General features: G+C 44.7%; 1 protein-coding gene across 24 annotated transcripts in view; it reads right to left on the bottom strand.

The window, feature by feature from the left end:
• Positions 1-22,758, bottom strand: part of LOC139260048 (poly(rC)-binding protein 3) — a 305,580-nt gene that overhangs the window by 221,115 nt on the left and 61,707 nt on the right. The window contains exon 2 of one of the 24 annotated variants that reach the window (XM_070876143.1): positions 21,630-21,668. The exons of the other annotated variants lie outside the window; for them this stretch is intronic. The gene's annotated coding sequence lies outside the window, so the exon portion shown is untranslated. The remainder of the gene's footprint in view (positions 1-21,629; positions 21,669-22,758) is intronic. 24 annotated transcript variants of the gene reach the window in all.

Here is a 22,758-nt window from a genome sequence, read left to right as displayed (position 1 = left end):
GAGGAAGAGCCAGTGCAGACTCCTGCTGCTGCTGTGCATGAGCAGGAGCAGGAGCAGCAGATTTAATTTTTGTGTGTGGCAGGGGCGGGGGGGGGGGGTTGGGAAAACAACCTCCTGCTTTCTCTTTAGAGATAGATGAGGCACCAGGACCAAGCGGTGATGCCAAGGCGCGTGACATTGCAGACGCTGACCCCACGGCGGTCCGGTCAGCATGATATGCACTCGTCTGCCACGGAGGACCAGACGGAGACCTTACTTCCCTGTGCAGGGAGACGGTCGCGACCTTATCCAGGGGTTCGCGGGTTTCTCAGCCGATTGGAGCCAGTTCTCCTCTCCACAACCTGCAGCGAGTTCTGCTCGCGCATCTCCAGCTAGTCTTCTGAGCAGTCACAGACTGCTCGGGAGACGTTGGAGGTGATCAGGAAGCAGACAGACACGTTGCTGGCTGGACACGGCGCTGCACCCCAAGGTGTCGTGTCCACTCGCAGCGAGACCTCAAGCACACAAGCGAGTACGCAGGACATAGTTCCTCCTGACTCGGAAGTAGAGCCTGAGGCTTCTGCTCCGTTACCTCCACCATGGCAGGAAGTCTTGCCATCCCACTCTGCACGACGTTTTGGTGTCAGTCTGCGTAGACCAAAACGGACGGGCGCGGTTCGAACACTGGGTTGGACAGGATCTGGAGGGAAACATGGCCGCAGGTAGGGAGGGTGGAGTGCTTTTCAATAAGTTCACTTGTTATCACTTTATTATTCTCTTGTAATTGTTACTAAATTGGGCACTTGTATTCAATATTTAAATGTTCACTTGTTATCATTACTTAACTGTTCACTTTCCATTCTTACTGAAATGGTCACTTGTTATCATTGCCTAAATGGTCACTTGTTATTGATAGAGAATTCAAGTTCTGCAGCCTGGCTGCAGTTTTGAGAAAACACAGACCACATTGCATTAAGTCATCAATCAACTTGACATTTTAGGACCTTGGGGAGCGAGCCAATTAAAGGTTAACAGACTATCAATTGAGCCAATAATGTCAAAGGAGAGTTATTTTCTGTAAATTGAACCAGGTATAAGTACAGCCATTTTGACCATGTGGTCTCAGAAGGGCAAAGGCCTGGCTTAAAGCCAAGTTTGTTGCTGCTGCCAGAATAAAGTTACATTAAAACAACAATCGGAGTTCGCATTTCATTGGAAATTAAGAGATATAACAATTTTGGCGTCACGAACACGATTGCTGAGGGAAGAAACTGAATTTTGGACATCGGACCGACATACTGAGGTAAGGACTCCTCTTTATAAAAGTCCTCGGTCAAAAGTCTAAATTCGCCTCTCCTTCTACGCGATTCCGAAAGCCTCCGGTTTGCGAACCCGGTTTGGTAGTCTGCTCGAGGTCCCATAGACATCTAACTTCGGCGGTGTGTTAGTTAATTAATCACCGACCTACTGATCGGCTGGAAAGCCTATGACTCGAGACCCCAGTAAAGAAATCAGTATTATGGCAGCAGGAGATAAAAGCAAAGAATTGCCGACAACTGTTAAAGGCGGGCAGGCACCACCTGAGGTTTCGATAGATGAAATCCTCAAACAGTTGAAAGAATACATAGAGCAACAATTCGACTTATCTAAAACCTGTATTAAGATCGAACAAAAATACGGTACCTCCAAAGGACAATGGTCCTTGGACGAGATTAAAAGGGTCTGGGGAAAAACGACCCGTATGAAAAATAAAGAGCGAACGAGATGGTCCCTAGCCATTATGGGACAGATCCGAAAGCGGAATGAAATTATAATGCGTTCCCAACATGATCGAGAACTGACCAGTACAAAGGACCAACTGCAAGCTGTTTGTGCACAGCTGCGACAGAAAAGACTTGAACTTGAAAAATCGGAAGCGGAAGTTAAAGAGCTTAAAGGTGAAATTAAAGAATGGAAAAAATAATTCGGTCAAGAAACGGTAATCAGAAAAGGAAAATGTATCAGTCAATTCCCAGGGTACCCATGTTTGGATAAATTAAAAGCGCAAACCCGAAGACACGACCAAGGAATACATACGGATTCTGAATCCTCTGACAATACAGGGTCGGAGGATGAAGAATTAGGGGTGCGCTTTGCCCAGTTTAAAAAAAAAGACGAGTTGTAGTCAAATCAGAAGAGACTGCGGATGAGGGCGGAACCAAAAAAACAAAGAAAAGGGTGTATGCAGAATATTTAGTTCATGATCCGGCAGACCCAGAGAAAATTGATAAATGGTCCAAGGAGTTGCCCAATCCAAAGAAAGGGGGAGTGAAAACGTAGGACCAATTGGACCACTGAAGAAATATACATCAACTTCATGCCTGGGACGGAGTGCAAATTTTGACCACAATGGTACCAAAAACACAGGGAAGAAAATTGCACGACAAGGTAGAAGCAGCTTTGGGGCAGGATGAGCAAGAATTAATCGCAGGATGGGAGGCGATTAAACACTGGCTGCAAGCCTTCAGACCAGCTAAAACAGACTGGGGAAAAATTGCAGCCTGCCAACAGAAAGGAACAGAGGAGGTCCTGGAGTATGACGAGCGGTTTAGATGCACGTGGCCAGAACATTCGGGTATGAATAATACGGATGAGGAAATGGATGAACAAGTGTTTGGACCCCTGAAAGCAGCTTTCATGGCAGGTCTAAAGCCAGAACGGTCCAAGATGCTTAAGGTAGTGTTACCGGACTGGGAAGGTAGAGGAATTACCTTTGCAGCATTGGTGGATCGATGTAACCAATTAGATCGGGATATGGGAGCTAAAGTCCGAGCCCTGCAGGCTGAGGGATGGAAATCCCAGGATTCCGATAAACAGTTATTCTGAAAATTACCCGGAAAATGTCATTATTGTGGGAAAGGTGGTCACTGGGCCAAGACGTGCAGGGCAAAACAGCAAGGTCGCGGCTGGGGAAGAGGACGCAGCCAGGGATACAATTCAGCCAACAAACCAGGCTTGTCACAAGATACCGACCTCAGAGGCATTTAAGCGACTGACAATACAACAACAGAAGGAGTTACTTAGGATAGCAAAAAACGATTAGACCCCACCCTGGCCACCCTCCTCGCACTAATACAACAAAGGGGAGATGGGCTATATAAGAATATAAGAATTAGGAACAGGAGTAGGCCATCGAGCCCCTCGAGCTTGCTCCGCCATTCAACAAGGTCATGGCTGATCTGGCCGTGGACTCAGCTCCACTTACCCGCCCGTTCCCCATAAACTCTTAATTCCCTTATTGGTTAAAAATCTATTTATCTGTGACTTGAATACATTCATTGAGCTAGCCTCAACTGCTAACTTGGGCAGAGAATTCCACAGATTCACAACCCTCTGGGAGAAGAAATTCCTTCTCAACTCGGTTTTAAATTGGCTCCCCCGTATTTTGAGGCTGTGCCCCCTAGTTCTAGTCTCCCCGACCAGTGAAAACAACTTCTCTGCCTCTATCTTGTCTATCCCTTTCATTATTTTAAATGTTTCTATAAGATCACCCCTCATCCTTCTGAACTCCAACGAGTAAAGACTCAGTCTACTCAATCTATCATCATAAGGTAACCCCCTCATCTCTGGAATCAGCCTAGTGAATCGTCTCTGTACCCCCTCCAAAGCTAGTATATCCTTCCTTAAGTAAGGTGACCAAAACTGCACGCAGTACTCCAGGTGCGGCCTCACCAATACCCTATACAGTTGCAGCAGGACCTCCCTGCTTTTGTACTCCATCCCTCTCGCAATGAAGGCCAACATTCCATTCACCTTCCTGATTACCTGCTGCACCTGCAAACTAACTTTTTGGGATTCATGCACAAGGACCCCCAGGTCCCTCTGCACCGCAGCATGTTGTAATTTCTCCCCATTCAAATAATATTCCCTTTTACTGTGTTTCTTCCCCCATGATGGATGACCTCACACTTTCCGACATTGTATTCCATCTGCCAAACCTTAGCCCATTCGCTTAACCTATCCAAATCTCTTTGCAGCCTCTCCGTGTCCTCTACACAACCCGCTTTCCCACTAATCTGTGTGTCATCTGCAAATTTTGTTACACTACACTCTGTCCCCTCTTCCAGGTCATCTATGTATATTGTAAACAGTTGAGGTCCCAGCACCGATCCCTGTGACACACCACTAACCACCGATTTCCAACACGAAAAGGACCCATTTATCCCGACTCTCTTTCTGTTAGCCAGCCAATTCTCTATCCATGCTAATACATTTCCTCTAACTCCGCGTACCTTTATTTTCTGCAGTAACCATTTGTGTGGCACCTTATCGAATGCCTTTAGAAAATCTAAATACACCACATCCCGGTGTATTTAGACGTGGCCGATAAAGGCTCAGCAGTCGGGCAGCCGGGGAGCGTCGAGAGAGGCGGGAGTCGGCGAGAGGCAACGGCCTACAAAGGCTCAGCAGTCGGGCAGTCCGGGGAGCGTCGAGAGAGGCGGGAGTCGGCGAGAGGCAGCGGCCTATAAAGGCTCAGCAGTCGGGCAGTCCGGGGAGCGTCGAGAGAGACGGGAGTCGGCGGCCTATAAAGGCTCAGCAGTTGGGCAGTCCGGAGAGCGTCGAGAGAGGCGGGAGTCGGCGAGAGGCAGCGGCCTATAAAGGCTCAGCAGTCGGGCAGTCCGGGGAGCGTCGAGAGAGGCGGGAGTCGGCGAGAGGCAGCGGCCTATAAAGGCTCAGCAGTCGGGCAGTCCGGGGAGCGTCGAGAGAGGCGGGAGTCAGCGGCCTATAAAGGCTCAGCGGTCTGGGGAGCGTCGAGAGAGGCGGGAGTTGGCGAGAGGCAGCGGCCTATAAAGGCTCAGCAGTCGGGCAGTCCGGGGAGCGTCGAGAGAGGCGGGAGTCGGCGAGAGGCAGCGGCCTATAAAGGCTCAGCAGTCGGGCAGTCCGGGGAGCGTCGAGAGAGGCGGGAGTCGGCGAGAGGCAGCTGCCTATAAAGGTTCAGCAGTCGGGCAGTCCGGGGAGCGTCGAGAGAGGCGGGAGTCGGCGGCCTATAAAGGCTCAGCAGTCGGGCAGTCCAGGGAGCGTCGAGAGAGGCATGCTTGCACAGCTCCAGCTGGGAGAGAAAGCAAAAAAGTAGTAGAAAGAAATCAAAAGGTGACGTCACAGCCAAGGGGGAAAGTGATTGGCGAGTAGCTTTTCTTTTTCTTTCTTTTTTATATCAGTCAGTAACTTTTAACATTGTTGTTGCCAATTTAAGTGTATCTCAGGGTTAAGTCATGGCAGGGGAGCTCGGTCACATGATATGCTCCTCCTGTACCATGTGGGAACTCAGGGACACTCCCGGTGTCCCTGACGACTACATCTGCGGGAAGTGTATCTGCCTCCAGCTCCTGACGGACCGCGTTGCGGAATTGGAGCTGAGGGTGGATTCACTTTGGAGCATCCACGATACTGAGAATGACGTGAGTAGCACGTGCAGCGAGTTGGTCTTACCGCAGGAGAAGGGTCCACAGCCAGCTAGGGAATGGAAGACCAGCAGGAAGAGTAGTGCAAGTAAAGTAGTGCAGGGGTCCACTGTGGTCATCCCCCTGCAAAACAGATACACTGCTTTGAGTACTGTTGAGGGGGATGACTCATCAGGGAAGGGCAGCAGCAGCCAAGTTCGTGGCTGGCTCTGTTGCACAGGAGGGCAGGAAAAAGAGTGGGAGAGCGATAGTGATAGGGGATTCAATTGTGAGGGGAATAGCTAGGCATTTCTGCGGCTGCAACCGAGACTCCAGGATGGTATATTGCCTCCCTGGTGCAAGGGTCAAGGATGTCTCGGAGCGGGTGCAGGACATTCTAAAAAGGGAGGGAGAACAGCCAGTTGTCATGGTGCACATTGGTACCAACGACATAGGTTTAAAAAAAGGGATGAGGTCCTACAAAACGAATTTAAGGAGCTAAGAGCTAAATTAAAAAGTAGGACCTCAAAAGTAGTAATCTCGGGATTGCTACCAATGCCATGTGCTAGTCAGAGTAGGAATCGCAAGATAGCGCAGATGAATAAGTGGCTTGAGCAGTGGTGCAGCAGGGAGGGATTCAAATTCCTGGGGCATTGGAACCGGTTCGGGGGGGGGGGGGGGCGGGTGGGACCAGTACAAACCAGACGGTCTGCACCTGGGCAGGACCGGAACCAATGTCCTAGGGGGAGTGTTTGCTAGTGCTGTTGGGGAGGAGTTAAACTAATATGGCAGGGGGATGGGAACCAATGCAGGGAGACAGAGGGAAACAAAAAGGAGACAAAAGCAAAAGACAGAAAGGAGATGAGGAAAAGTGGAGGGGAGAGAAACACAAGGCAAAGAACAATAAGGGCCACTGTACAGCAAAATTTTAAAAGGACAAAGGGTGTTAAAAAAACAAGCCTGAAGGCTTTGTGTCTTAATGCAAGGAGTATCCGTAATAAGGTGGATGAATTAACTCTGCAAATAGATGTTAACAAATATGATGTGATTGGGATTACAGAGACGTGGCTCCAGGATGATCAGGGCTGGGAACTCAACATCCAGGGGTATTCAACATTCAGGAAGGATAGAATAAAAGGGAAAGGAGGTGGGGTAGCATTGCTGGTTAAAGAGGAGATTAATGCAATAGTTAGGAAGGACATTAGCTTGGACGATGTGGAATCTATATGGGTAGAGCTGCAGAACACCAAAGGGCAAAAAACATTAGTGGGAGTTGTGTACAGACCTCCAAACAGTAGTAGTGATGTTGGGGAGGGCATCAAACAGGAAATTAGGGGTGCATGCAATAAAGGTGCAGCAGTTATAATGGGTGACTTTAATATGCACATAGATTGGGCTAACCAAACTGGAAGCAATACGGTGGAGGAGGATTTCTTGGAGTGCATAAGGGATGGTTTTCTAGACCAATATATCGAGGAACCAACTAGGGGGGAGGCCATCTTAGACTGGGTGTTGTGTAATGAGAGGATTAATTAGCAATCTCGTTGTGCGAGGCTCCTTGGGGAAGAGTGACCATAATATGGTGGAATTCTGCATTCGGATGGAGAATGAAACAGTTAATTCAGAGACCATGGTCCAGAACTTAAAGAAGGCTAACTTTGAAAGTATGAGGCGTGAATTGGCTAGGATAGATTGGCGAATGATACTGAAGGGGTTGACTGTGGATGGGCAATGGCAGACATGGATGAACGACAACAATTGTACATTCCTGTCTGGCGTAAAAATAAAAAAGGGAAGGTGGCTCAACCGTGGCTATCAAGGGAAATCAGGGATAGTATTAAAGCCAAGGAAGTGGCATACAAATTGGCCAGAAATAGCAGCGAACCCAGGGACTGGGAGAAATTTAGAACTCAGCAGAGGAGGACAAAGGGTTTGCTTCGGGCAGGGAAAATGGAGTACGAGAAGAAGCTTGCAGGGAACATGAAGACGGATTGCAAAAGTTTCTATAGATCTGTAAAGAGAAAAAGGTTAGTAAAGACAAATGTAGGTCCCCTGCAGTCAGAATCAGGGGAAGTCATAACTGGGAACAAAGAAATGGTAGACCAATTGAACAAGTACTTTGGTTCGGTATTCACTAAGGAGGACACAAACAACCTTCCGGATATAAAAGGGGTCAGAGGGTCTAGTAAGGAGGAGGAACTGAGGGAAATCCTTATTAGTCTGCAAATTGTGTTGGGGAAATTGATGGGATTGAAGGCCGATAAATCCCCAGGGCCTGATGGACTGCATCCCAGAGTACTTAAGGGAGGTGGCCTTGGAAATAGCGGATGCATTGACAGTCATTTTCCAACATTCCATTGACTCTGGATCAGTTCCTATCGAGTGGAGGGTAGCCAATGTAACCCCACTTTTTAAAAAAAGGAGGGAGAGAGAAAACAGGGAATTATAGACCAGTCAGCCTGACCTCGCTAGTGGGTAAAATGATGGAATCAATTATTAAGGATGTCATAGCAGCGCATTTGGAAAGAGGTGACATGATAGGCCCAAGTCAGCATGGATTTGTGAAAGGGAAATCATGCTTGACAAATCTTCTGGAATTTTTTGAGGATGTTTCCAGTAGAGTGGACAAGGGAGAACCAGTTGATGTGATATATTTGGACTTTCAGAAGGCTTTCGACAAGGTCCCACACAAGAGATTAATGTGCAAAGTTAAAGCACATGAGATTGGGGGTAGTGTGCTGACATGGATTGAGAACTGGTTGTCAGACAGGAAGCAAAGAGTAGGAGTAAATGGGGACTTTTCAGAATGGCAGGCAGTGACTAGTGGGGTACCGCAAGGTTCTGTGCTGGGGCCCCAGCTGTTTACACTGTACATGAATGATTTAGACGAGGGGATTAAATGTAGTATCTCCAAATTTGCAGATGACACTAAGTTGGGTGGTAGTGTGAGCTGCGAGGAGGATGCTCTGAGGCTGCAGAGTGACTTGGATAGGTTAGGCGAGTGGGCAAATGCATGGCAGATGAAGTATAATGTGGATAAATGTGAGGTTATCCACTTTGGTGGTAAAAACAGAGAGACAGACTATTATCTGAATGGTGACAGATTAGGAAAAGGGGAGGTGCAACGAGACCTGGATGTCATGGTACATCAGTCATTGAAGGTTGGCATGCAGGTATAGCAGGCGGTTAATAAAGCAAATGGCATGTTGGCCTTCATAGCGAGGGGATTTGAGTACAGGGGCAGGGAGGTGTTGCTACAGTTGTACAGGGCCTTGGTGAGGCCACACCTGGAGTATTGTGTACAGTTTTGGTCTCCTAACTTGAGGAAGGACATTCTTGCTATTGAGGGAATGCAGCGAAGGTTCACCAGACTGATTCCCGGGATGGTGGGACTGACCTATCAAAGACTGGATCAAATGGGCTTGTATTCACTGGAGTTCAGAAGAATGAGAGGGGGCCTCATAGAAACGTTTAAAATTCTGATGGGTTCAGACAGGTTAGTTGCAGGAAGAATGTTCTCAATGTTGGGGAAGTCCAGAACCAGGGGTCACAGTGTAAGGATAAGGGGTAAGCCATTTAGGACCGAGATAAGGAGAAACTTCTTCACCCAGAGAGTGGTGAACCTGTGGAATTCTCTACCACAGGAAGTTGTTGAGGCCAATTCACTAAATATATTCAAAAAGGAGTTAGATGAAGTCCTTACTACTAGGGGGATCAAGGGGTATGGCGAGAAAGCAGGAATGGGGTACTGAAGTTGCATGTTCAGCCATGAACTCATTGAATGGCGGTGCAGGCTAGAAGGGCCGAATGTCCTACTCCTGCACCTATTTTCTATGTTTCTATGTTTCTATCCATCGGTACACCTCTGTCCACCATGCTAGTTATATCCTCAAAGAATTCCAGTAAATTAGTTAAACATGATTTCCCCTTCATAAATCCACGCTGCGTCAGCTTGATTGCACTATTCCTATCTAGATGTCCCGCTATTTCTTCCTTAATGATAGTTTCAAGCATTTTCCCCACTACTGATGTTAAACTAACCGGCCTATAGTTACCTGCCTTTTGTCTGCCCCCTTTTTTAAACAGAGGCGTTACATTAGCTTCTTTCCAATCCGCTGGTACCTCCTCAGAGTCCAGAGAATTTTGGTAGATTATAACGAATGCATCCGCTATAACTTCCGCCATTTCTTAATACCCTGAGATGCATTTCATCAGGACCAGGGGACTTGTCTACCTTGAGTCCCATTAGCCTGTCCAGCACTACCCCCCTAGTGATAGTGATTGTCTCAAGGTCCTCCCTTCCCACATTCCTGTGACCAGCAATTTTTGGCATGGTTTGTGTGTCTTCCACTGTGAAGACCAAAGCAAAATAAATGTTTCAGGTCTCAGCCATTTCCACATTTCCCATTATTAAATCCCCCTTCTCATCTTCTAAGGGACCAACATATATAACTGTGATGGTGGGCGATAAGGATGTGGACTGTCTTTTAGACACAGTGGCGGAATTAACATGCTTACCCCTACAATATGGAGACTTTTTGCCGTTGAACGGTAGGGCACGTACAGCCTACAGAGTTGGGGGCCATAAAATGGAAATTAAAAGGACAACACCGGTACTTTTTGGGCCGGGTCCACATGAACTAACCATGCCGGTCTGGATTGGCCCCTTTTGGGAATAGACGTTCTAATCCAAATAGATTCATCGTTGCATTTCGAGAATGGTCGGGTGACATGGTCAATTAGAACTTTGAAGAAAGAAGAATTGAAGGAACACCCGATATGGGCTAAAGATAAGAACAATTGTGGCCTACTCCAGATGGAGCCTGTGTCATTTACCGGGACCAAGCCTCTATGCACTAAACAGTATCCCATCAGTCCAACTGCCATCGCGGGAATCTTACCGGTTATTCAGCAATTGGAGAAACAAGGGGTGCTTATTAAAACGCATTGCTCCTCCAATAGCCCCGTGTGGCCCGTACAGAAATCTAATGAGACTTGGCGTTTGACTGTCAATTATAGGAAAGCTAACCAGTGTATTGATCAAAAAGCTCCTTTGGTCGCAGATCCCTCCACCATTTTTAATGCCCTCAAACCGGAACATAAATATTTCTCGGTTATAGATATGGCCAACGGATTTTGGTCGGTGCCTCTGGCACTGGAGGTTCGACAGTGGTTTGCTTTCACTGTCCAAGGACAACGGTATACTTGGACCCGGTTACCGCAGGGTTTCCACAACAGCCCTACAGTATTCCACATGGCTTTACAAAGCCATTTGCGAGAATTACCTCCTGTCATCCAGTCATCCAATATGTAGACGATATCCTGCTAGCTTCAAACACGGAAGAACAACATGAACAAGATTTACGAGCTTTGCTGGAACACCTTTGGCTGAACGGACATAAAGCCAGCATCGACAAAGCACAAATATCCCAAGAAGAGGTTGTATACCTGGGACAAAAGATTTCACAAGGAAAGAGAGAACTTAACCAGGATAGAACTGCAGCCATTCAGGATGCTAAAAAAACCCAACACTATTCAGGAACTAAGGTCTTTTTTGGGATTGTGTAACTTTAACAGAAATTGGATTGACTCCTTCATACAATTTGCTCAACCATTGAATGATATCTTAAAGGGAAAACGTGCCTCGAAAGAAGCCATCACCCTCACTAAGGAACAGCAAGAGGCCTTCCCGAGTTTGAAAAAGGCTTTGTGTTCGGCACCGGCTCTGGGAATCACCGACAGTGGTAAGCCATTTGCCCTGTTTGTCCATGAGAAAGAAGGATACATGACAGCTATACTGACACAAGAACATGGGGATCGACAAAGACCTATTGGCTATTATTCGGCAAAACTGGATGCGGTAGCCCTCGGATGGGGAAGTTGCCAAGGGCCATGGAAGCTACATGTCGAGCGGTAATGATCATTGCGGGTCTAGTCCTCGACCAAAAGCTGATTGTCAAGTGTCCCCACACCGTATTCGCTTTGCTGTCTATGAATAGAATGTCTCAGGTGACAGCAGCTAGATGGACCCGCTGGACAGCAGTTTTGGAAGCTCCTAATCTCCATATCGTCTGGGCCAGCCCAGTTAATCCTGCAACTATGCTCCCAATGTCAGAATCGAGGGAGCAAGAGGGGGGAGAATGTGAAGAGCATGACTGCGTGGAGATTTTAAAAGAAACAGAAGCAGCAGCCTTAGCAGCAGAGGAGCCTCTGCACAACCCAGACCTCATCCTGTTTACAGATGGTTCCTCCTTTGTTGACAATGGTACCAGAAAAGCAGGATGGGCAGTTATAACCTTATGAGGTAGTGGCAAAAGGATGTTTACCCTCAGGAACGTCAGCACAACAGGTTGAGTTACAGGCCCTGTCAGAAGCATGTCGAATAGCAGAAGGACAGACAGCTAATGTCTACACAGATTCGCGTTATGCTTTTGGAGTCGCTCACGACTTTGGTCTGTTATGGCGGAAAAGGGGATTCCTCACTGCTGCTGGTACACCTATCCGAAATGGAAAAGAAGTCAGAGACTTACTGGAGGCCATACAATTACCTCAGGAAGTGTCCATCCTGAAGTGTAAGGCCCATACCAAGGAAAATACCACGGAAGCACAGGGAAATGCCCTAGCCGATCAGGCAGCTAAAGATGCCGCCTCACAGGGCACTCCCCCAGAAGAACCAACACAGATGTGCAGATTGAAAGCACTCAGGACTCTGACACGAGACCTTCAAACAATGCAAGGCGAGTGCTCCAGAGAGGAAAAATGGACATGGACTGAGACAGGAATTAAGCTATGTGAAGATGGTGTCTGGAGACAAAGAGTTACCGAGAAGCCAGTCGCGCCACAAGCGTTTATGCCTTTTTTAGCCCAACAGATCCACTCGTGGGGACACTTGGCTTCACAACAGATGACGGCATGGTTCCAGAAAAGCTGGTGGGGTCGGGGATTTAAAAATAGCTGGTAGTGGACCGCTATGTGGTAAGCCAGAAAAATAATTCTGGACCTTGCCCCTGTCGGACTATTCCAGCATCTGCAGGTTGATTATATCTCTCTTCCTTCATGCCAAGGATACACTAACATTCTTGTCATGGTCGACAGATTCTCTAGATGGGTAGAAGCTGTCCCAACTAAAACAGCCACAGCCAATCACACTGCAAAGGATTACATTCCCCAATGGGGAGTCCCGAGAAGCATTGACTCAGATCAGGGAACGCACTTCACAGGTGCTGTCTGCAAGAAGTTTGTGGGTTACTGAACATTACGTGGGATTTACACTGTCCTTATCATCCACAATCATCAGGACAAGTGGAGCGAATGAATTGAACTCTGAAACAACGGCTTGCCAAATATCACCAAGAAGGAACACCATGGCCCCAGGCACTACCAATAGTGCTATGTAGCATTAGGGCAACCCCAAACAGAACTACAGGTCTTAGCCCATTTGAAATTATAACAGGAAGACCCATGTCGCTGCCAGGAACTATCGATTTAAGGAAAGCTGATGTTCACTTAATGAGTGACACTTTGTTATCATACTGTCAGAACCTAACCAATGCTATTACTTCTGTTTCCCGACAGGTATCGGCAGCTTGGGGTAATCCATCCGAAGGAGGACACGACATCATCCCGGGAGTCTGGGTGTATGTGAAAAAGTTGCACAAAGAACCTTTGGGTGCCAAGTGGGAGGGACCTTATCATCAAGTGTTATCGACCACCCAGGCAGCTGTTAAAGTCTATGGAAAGAAAGCCTGGATCCACGCTTCACACATTAAACGAGCACCCGTAACTGAAGCTGAAATCTAATAAGGACAATTACTTTTTGCCAAAATGTATAAATTTACTGTCTTACTGATTGTAGGTATTCTAGGCATTTGCCTACTTCTTACTAGCCGACCCTCTGCACCAAAGGGAAATAGTAGGGTAGCAAGGGAATTACATGTAAATACCTTTTTTATATATATGTCATACATTTATGCCAAACAAGGTAACATTTCTCGTTGTTGGGTATGTGCGCATATTCCTATTCACTCAAAGGGAGGGATTCCCTTGAGGCCAGTTCCCTTGAATATCTCGGAAATGGCTGAGTGGATAATTAATCCAAACAAAACAGGCAATGCGTTTCAGGATACGGAAAACTGGGCACGTAAATGGAAGTCAGCAGGTTACAATCTGACTACCTTTGAAGGGGGATACCAACCGTGCTACAATAATTCCAAACGGCCCCCATTTTTTGTTATCACTAATACAACGGAAATAGGAAGACTGGGGGAATCGGTCTGTCTGATTAGAAACATCAAAGGAGGCCAAAATATGGGGTATAGTAACTGCTCCCGGAATTATAATGTAATCAAGCCACGGAACCGTCTAAACTGGGCCGATGTGGGAAATTTTAACGTAACGGGGATTCTGAATAAAACAGATGGAAAAGCCTGGACAGGCCCCGGAGTGTTGCTGACAAACAAACAGCTAACCTTCATTGCCTATAATGGCACCTATTGGGTGTGTGGCCACAAGGCCTACTCTTGGCTGCCCCAGAATTGGACGGGATCCTGCTATTTAGCCTACATTGTGCCTTATATGCATCACGGTCGGAACATTTACACCGTCCTAAGAGAGCTATCACAGAAACAGAGAGGTTCTTTGCCATTCTGATCCCCAGGTATGGGACCGCCAGACTGGCAAGGGAATCCATTAACATGGCATCCGTTGTGGAACGGGTTGCCAATGATACCTCAGAGGCCCTAGTTAAAATCAATGCAGAAATGGTAGCAATTCGCACAGTAGCCCTACAGAATAGACTGGCCCTTGATTACATCCTGGCTGAAAAGGGAGGTACTTGCACCCTACTCGGAACTGAGTGTTGCATGTATATCCCAGATAGCTCTGAAGAAATTACCCACTTAGCGGAGCATCCAAAAGGAGGTAGAAAAACTTAAGCAACCCCCATTATTCACTTTGTGGAGCGGAGCCACTGAATGGTTAGGTTCAATAGGAACTTCATTGGTGGAAGGTTTAATTCTATTCGTTGTAATTATTTTACTTTTATATTGTTTGTTTATGTTGATTAAATGTTGTTGCAACCAGGCGGCTGTAGCTGCTGTCCCACAGGTGAGACACCTTGCAGGTCCCAGCAGACCGTCTGTAAGTGGCGCAGGGTTATGTTATGCTTAAGGGAGGTTGTTTCCTGGTTGAATTAAGATATTGATTTGGATTAAATTGGAATAAAGGTTAATTAACCTACTAAAACCAGACTTCCATTGTGGTCACGATTGAACTCGGTTGGTGTAAATTTGTGTGAAAGCTACTAGTCCGGACATGTGGCGAAACACATCAACAAATTTTAGAAGGAAACTCGAACACGTATGAAATTATTTTGTAGAATGTTTAACCAGTGATACCTGATGTTTTATGATTCAGTTTGTGAAAGAATCAAAGGGGGGGATTGATAAGAGAATTCAAGCTCTGCAGCCTGGCTGCAGTTTTGAGAAAACACAGACCACATTGCATTAAGTCATCAATCAACTCGACATTTTGGGTAGCGAGCCAATTAAAGGTTAACAGACCATCAATTGAGCCAATAAGGTCAAAGGCGGCGAGTTCTTTTCTGTAAATTGAACCAGGTATAAGTACAGCCATTTTGGCCATGTGGTCTCAGAAGGACAAAGGCCTGGCTTAAAGCCAAGAGCTTGTTGCTGCTGCTAGAATAAAGTTACATTAAAACTACAATCGGAGTTCGCATTTCATTGGAAATTAAGAGATCTAATATTATCATGACTTAAATGGTCACTTGTCATCAACACTTAAATGATCACTTGTTATTAATACTTAAATGTTCAATTTCTTCTTCTAACGTTTTAGGGATTTTGAGGGAAGGGTGGGTTGGTGCGGGTGGGAGGTTGGAGGGAGGGTGTTGTTCATTAGTTCTTTAAAAAAAAGTGTTTAAGAAAATATTTTTCTACAAATTTTGTACTTTCTCTCAGTTACTTACAATGTACAGTTTTTCATGCATATTTGTTTGTTTATTCTGTTTTCCCACAGAAATGAAACTTTTGATTAACCGTAACTGTAACTGAACATTTGAATATCAACAATAGTAGTTCATGCGAAGCATTCATTAATGAGCTGCTGACGCAAAAGCTTAGCGGCCGTGTAACTGCCACTGGCTACTGGTCTTCGGGAAAGGTGTGGTGGTACCGGTGCTAGATCACCATGCTGATTAAGCTCCCCTATGTCCTCGCCCGCATCCTCTCCCGCTTGTTCCTCCTTGCCGGCTGTCTCTTCTGTCTCATCTCCTTCTGGAGGTGGACCTGCAGCATGATGTGGCATTATTTGTCCTCTCTCTTTATAGCTAGGTTATGCAGCATGCAACACACCACAATAAACTCTGCTACCTGATCAGGGTGGTACTGGAGGTTGCCTCCAGAATGATCCAGGCATCTGAAGCGTTGCTTTAGGACTCCATTGTCTTTTCAACGATGTTGCGAGTCACTATGTGACTTTCATTATACCGTTTCTGTGCTTCAGTGACAGGATTACGCAGAGGGGTCATGAGCCAACTGAAAAGGCCATATCCTTTATCCCCCAGCATCCAATAGTGACCTTCTGGTTGATTGGCAAACAGATCAGGGATAGCACTTTCACGTAAGATGTGCGCATCATCGCTCCTGCCAGGAAATGTAGCATTTACTGTCATAATTGTTTGATTGTGGTCGACAACAAGCTGCACATTTAGAGAGTGGAACCCCTTTCTGTTGCGAAACACCTCCGCGTTCGTTAAGGGTGCTTTCAGGGCAATGTGCGCGCAGTCTAAAGCTCCCTACTTTGGGGAAGTCTGCTATTCGAGAAACCCAAAGCCCCCTCGGTCTGTGCCTCCCTGGTCATTGGGAAGCTTATGAAGTCCATCCTGCGAACGTAAAGGGCTTCAGTCACCTTTCGAATGCAGCAGTATGTAACGTGCCAAGATATATGGCAGATGTCGCCAGCTGAAGCCTGAAAAGATCCCAATGCGTAAAAGGCTAGGGCAGCAGTAACCTTCACCTCAACGGACAGTGTGGTTCTGATGGTGCTGGAAGGCTGCAGATCATCCTCAACGAGTTGACATATCTCATCGATGACCTCCTTCTGGAATCGCAGCCTCCTAAGACAAGCATTTTCAGACAAGTTCAGGTAGGATTGCTTCTCCAAGTACCTTTGTTGGCTATACGGTCTCCTCCTCGGTCTTCATCTACATCTACGCATTACTGTCCAACCTCTTCGATTGATCCTTTCAGTAACCAGAATGTGAGCAGTTGCAATTAAAGGCAGGGAAAGCATAGGCCCCATATCACTATCAATAATTACTTTCACTAATTTTAATAATCTCTACTCTATACTCGCTAATCACTGTAGTCTACCCTCTCTAAGCTGTATACCTGTCAGTTTGATAGGCCCCAACAATATCATTAAATAACTTCGCTATGTAAAAGCTATTTACTAAATAATTCAAATATATGAGATCTATTTAGCATAAATAAGTTGATAATACCTATTTATATTCCCTGTCCCAAATTTCTGAGTACAATTTTCTTCAATTTTACTCTCTAAATGACTCTCAACTAATTTTCCACCCTTCCTCCGAAGTTAAAAATGGCGTCCGTAGTGCCCATGTCCTTCTCTTCGGCCCTGAAAAAGCAATTATTTTTCAGCACTCTTGCATCGGCCCAGCGAAGTGCATGCTAGGTGCCGAAACTTGGGATGGGCCTTGTGTGGGCGATCATCTCGCCGACCAAAGTGGAAACTTAGGCATCTGTTTTTCCGGCGATGTTTTGAGCCTAGTTTCCACTTTTTGCTCAAAATGGACGCTGGAGGTCCGTTTTGGGCGATAGATGGGCCACAGATGGGCGATGTGAAGTGAAAAGCCTAGCCCATTGTTTTTCTATTATTCCTACCGAAGTGAACACCCTCACATTTCCCCACATTATACTCCATCTGCTACCTAATTGCCCACTCACTTAACCTGTCTATATCCCTTTGCAGGCTGTGTGTATCCTCCTCAGTTTATTTTCCCACCTAGCTTTGTATCGTAAGCAAACCTGGATCCATTACATTCTGTCCCTTCATCCAAGTCATTAATATAAATTGTATTATTGTAAATAGCTGAGGCCCAAGCACTGATCCTTGCGGCACCCCACTGGTTAGTCTGCCAACCGGAAAATGAGCCTTTTATTCCTACTCTCTTTTCTGTCCATTAACCAATCCTCTACCCATGCTAATATATTACCCCCAACCCCATGAGTCTTTATCTTGTGTAATAACCTTTTATGTGGCACCTTATTGAATGACTTTTGGAAATCCAAATATACTACATCCACGGGTTCCCCTTTATCTATCTTGCTAGTTATTTCTTCAAAAAACTAATAAATTTGTCAAACATGATTTCACTTTCTTAAAACCATGTTGACTCTGCCTAATCACATTATGATTTTCTAAATGCCCTGTTAAAACTTCCTTAATAATGGATTCCACCACTTTGCGTTTTCTCTCCCTCATTTCGTGAATAGCAGTTACATTTGCTAACTTCCAATCCACTGGAACCGTTCTGGAATCGAGGGAATTTTAAAAGATAACCAATGCATCTACTATTTCTGCAGCCACCTCATTTAGAACCCTAGGATGTAGGCCATCAGGTCCAGGGGATTTGCTGGCTTTTGGTCCCATTAGTTTCTCAAGTACTTTTTCCTCTACTGATCTTAATTACTTTAGGTTCCTTACTCACATTAGTCCCTTGGTTCCCCACTATTTTTGGTATGCTTTTTGTATCTTCTACTGTGAAGACATATACAAAATATTTGTTTAAAGTCTCTGCCAGTTCCTTATTCCCATTTTAACTTTGCCTGTCTCGGCCTCTAAGGGATCAACATTTACTTTTGCTACTCTCTTCCTTTTTATATACTTGCAGAAGCTCTTACAGTCTGTTTATATACTTCTTGCTAGTTTACGCTCATACTCTATTTTCTCTCTGATCATCAATTTTCTTGTCATCCTTTGCTGGTTTCTAAAGCTCGCCCAATCTTCAGGCTTGCAGGGGAGTCAAGGGTTATGGGGAGCAGGCAGGAAAGTGGAGTTGAAATCAGATCAGCCATGATCTTATTGAATGGCAGAGCAGGCTCAAGGGGCCAAGTGGCCCACTCCTGTTCCTAGTTCTTTCGTTCCTATTCTTCGCAACATTATAAGCCTCTTCTTTTAATCAAATACCATCCTTAACTTCTTTAGTTAGCTACGGATAGTTCACTTTTCCAGTGGGATTTTTATTTCTCAATGGAATGTATATTCGTTGAGAATTTTGGAATATTTCTTTTAATGTTTGCCACTGCTCATCCACTGTCATACCTTTTAATCTAATTTCCCAATCTCCCTTAAGCTAACTCACCCCTCATACCAAGTAATTGGCTTTATTTAAGTTTAAGACTCTAGTTTCGGAAGTAATTCACACTGAAACCCAATGTGAAATTCTATCATATTACGATTACCTGAGGATCCTTTTTTATGAGATTACTAATTAACCGTGTCTCATTACACAATAAAAGATCTAAAATAGCCTGTTCTCTGGTTGGTTCCATGACATATTTGTTCTAGAAAACGGTCTTGAATTCATTCCATGAACTCATCCTCCAGACTACCTTTGCCAATTTGATTTGCCCAGTCCATAATAAGATTAAAGTCCCCCACAATTATTGCATTACCTTTGTTACAAGCTCAGCCCAATGGTATAGCTACTGTTTGGTGGGAGTAGCTTATAAGCCCCCAATGTTTACTGCCCCTTGTTATTTCTTATCTCCACCTATACTGATTCTACTTCCTGATGTTCCGAGCCAAGAATCTTTCTCACGACTGTTCTGGTGCCCTTCTTTATAAGGGCTATCCCCTTCTTTTTCCATTCTGCTTGTCTTTTCGAAACATCAAATACCCTTGAATTCCCAACCTTGGTTACCTTGCAACCACGTCTCTGTAATGGCTATTAGATCAGATTCATTTATATCTGTTCGTCACTAATTCGTCTATCTTGTTACGAATGCTTCGTGCATTCAGAAAAAGAGCCTTTAATCATTTTACCATTATTTCCTGCTTTCACCTTATTCACTGTTGCACTATTATCGCTAAACTTCCTGTCACCGTGCTTATCTTTACCCAAATCATTACACTGCTCCATTGCCTTAACTCCTTCAGATCTCCAAATTCCCCCTCCCGCTCCTTTTTTTTTTTAAGTTTATAGTCCTATCAGTAGCTCTAGTTATTCGATTCATCAGGACACTAGACTCAGCCTGGTTTAAGTGGAGCCCATTCCAAAGTAACACCTCTCTCTTTCCCCAGTACTGGTGCTAGTGCCCCATGAATCGAAACCCCTTCCTCCTACACCACTCTGCCATGCATTTAACTCTCTGATCTGCCTGCCCCTATGTCACGGTAACATGCAATAGATAATATAATTATTTGAGAATACACAATTGTTTACTAAACTGCATATAAAACAGGTCATAATATTTGTAATGTCTATTAGTCAGAATATAAATCCAAACGAAGTTAGGTTTTCTCTAAATTACACATTTAAAGTCACATTCCATGCATGCTATAGCATATTATCAAAACTAAAATTTAATCCAAAGTGTACTGACTTGGAGAGCTGCATTTGATGTAATTTTATCTGATACAGTATGAGAGCTCAGGCTTTCCTGAGGCCGAGATTTACCTGCCTCAAGCATGCCATGAGGTAAGTTTTGAGGAAGCTTTTGAAGGTGGAGACTGATTCTGCCACTGATGATGCAGAGCAGGCACAGTGGGAGGGGAGGGGGAGAGAAGAGGCGGAATGCATAAGATAGTCCAGCCTCAAAAGCATAGAGATGGAGAAAGCTGCACAGGCAAGGTGGAACAAGCCCAGAGGGATTGCAAATGAGATACCGTATCACATAGGACATGATAAAATAAGTGGATAAAATGACAGGATACATCGTAGGATCTTGACTGAGTTGAGGAAGGAAATTGCAGAGGCCCTGGAAATTATATTTCAGGGCTATATTGAGTATGGATGTGCATCAGATGATTGGAGAGTGCCCAACATAGTATCCATTTTTTTTTTTAAATGGGAGACAGCGATAATCCAGCTAATTACAGGCCAATTAGCTGAGCATTTGGTTTTCAAAAGGAAATTGGATAAGTACTTGAAGGAAAAACATTTGCACGACTACGGGGAAAGGGCAGAGGATGGAACTAGCTGAGATGCTCTTGCAGAGAGCCAGCACGGGCCGAATGGCCGTCTTCTATGCTGTAACCATTCTATGATTCTATGATCTGTGTTAAGGAAAATTTTAGAGTTTTATATTAAAGAAGAAATTACCACATATCTAGATAGAGAGAAAATAGACAAAAATAGCTCGCATGAATTTCAAAAGTGACAATACCCTGTATTGCTCAACAAATCTCAAAATTCTCTCAGGAGGTAACAGACATGTTATGGGGAAAACCCAGTGAATGTACTGTACATGGACTTTAGGAAAACCTTTGACAAGATAAGAGAGATTACTGGAGAAGATCAAGGGGTATGGATTTGGGAGGATAGCAAACAGATTTAAAATTTGCTTAGATGGGGGAAAAAAAAGTTGGTGTTTCAGAGTGGTTGGAAGGTTTTGTGGTGTCTCTCAGGAATCAGTTCTGGGGCCACTTCTGCTCAATGATTTGGATGTAGGCATAGAGGGAGTAAGGTCAAAATTTGCAAATGATACCAAAATAGGAAGTATAGTAAATTCTTTACAAGAACAAAAGAAACACCTATATATGTACTACTATTCACCAAGATAAATAGCAAAACTCAGGTGCTTCAGGATCATATGGAACTATAAATGAGTTGCATATTAAGTAGAACATCGGCTGGAGGTTGTGGAGTAATTTTGTTTAACGTTTGTTCAGCAGTTTGTTTTTTTAATTGACCATAATGGTCATCATAACAGACAGCAACAAATGGCTGCTTCCTATGATCACATCATGCAATTTATTATTACATCATGAATTGCAGTGTTACTGGCATTTCATTTCAGTGCACATTCCAGCAGGATTATTCACCATTATGGAGAAGTAGGATCTTCTTCTGAAACATGAAATGAAACAAAACCCGATAAGCACTGCAGTTCAAATTGTCGTTAAGCCATGAATTGTAATGAATGGATGTAAAAAGTTAAAGGAGATTATAAGGTCCATGCTTACATATTTTCTACTCAGCAGCTGCTCCTACCAGCCACAGATCTGCCAGAGAACAGTAATGTAATTTAGTATAGTTCAATGAGAAGTGCATCCTTTTTAATAAACTAAGTTCAATGAGATTACTTAAAATGAATTTTGCTACAAGAATTTATTCCTTTTTAAAAATATACTACATCAAGATAGTTACAAACTAATAGTTAAGAGTTATTTATGCACACACAGTATATAGCAAAAATATCAAATATGAGCCTGACAAACCAGCCCACAAAGCTCTGGCAATTACATTGCATTTCCTACTTGTTGGCTTGTCCTGTTTGAGTTGTATGCCTAGAGATATGGAAATGGTTATATTTAGTGCTTTTGCTTCAGTGGTGGATAATCCCCAAAACACCCAGATTCACATAATGATATGTACAAATGAATGGGAGTCTGGATTTAAATATACATGGGACCCATGACGTTCTATGACCTGAACAACCCACACAGAACTTGGACACTCTTGTTATGTGATCATAAGCTATTGTATTTTTTTTAAAGCGGTGATGACAGGAAGGATTCTAAAAGGACAAAGGGTGTTAAAAAACAAGTCTGAAGGCTTTGTGTCTTAATGCAAGGAGTATCCACAATAAGGTGGATGAATTAACTGTGCAAATAGATGTTAACAAATATGATGTGATTGGGATTACGGAGACGTGGTTCCAGGATGATCAGGGCTGGGAACTCAACATCCAGGGGTATTCAACATTCAAGAAGGATAGAATAAAAGGAAAAGGATGTGGGATAGCATTGCTGGTTAAAGAGGAGATTAATGCAATAGTTAGGAAGGACATTAGCTTGGATGAAGTGGAATCTATATAGTAGAGCTGCAGAACACCAAAGGGCAAAAAACATTAGTGGGAGTTGTGTACAGACCTCCAAACAGTAGTAGTGATGTTGGGGAGGGCATCAAACAGGAAATTAGGGGTGCATGCAATAAAGGTGCAGCAGTTATAATGGGTGACTTTAATATGCACATAGATTGAGCTAGCCAAACTGGAAGCAATACGGTGGAGGAGGATTTCCTGGAGTGCATAAGGGATGGTTTTCTAGACCAATATGTCGAGGAACCAACTAGGGGGAGGCCATCTTAGAC

This window comes from Pristiophorus japonicus, chromosome 3, assembly GCF_044704955.1.
Source record: "Pristiophorus japonicus isolate sPriJap1 chromosome 3, sPriJap1.hap1, whole genome shotgun sequence".
In the NCBI taxonomy this organism is placed as follows: domain Eukaryota; kingdom Metazoa; phylum Chordata; class Chondrichthyes; family Pristiophoridae; genus Pristiophorus; species Pristiophorus japonicus.
This window is presented reverse-complemented; position numbering and strand designations above follow the sequence as displayed.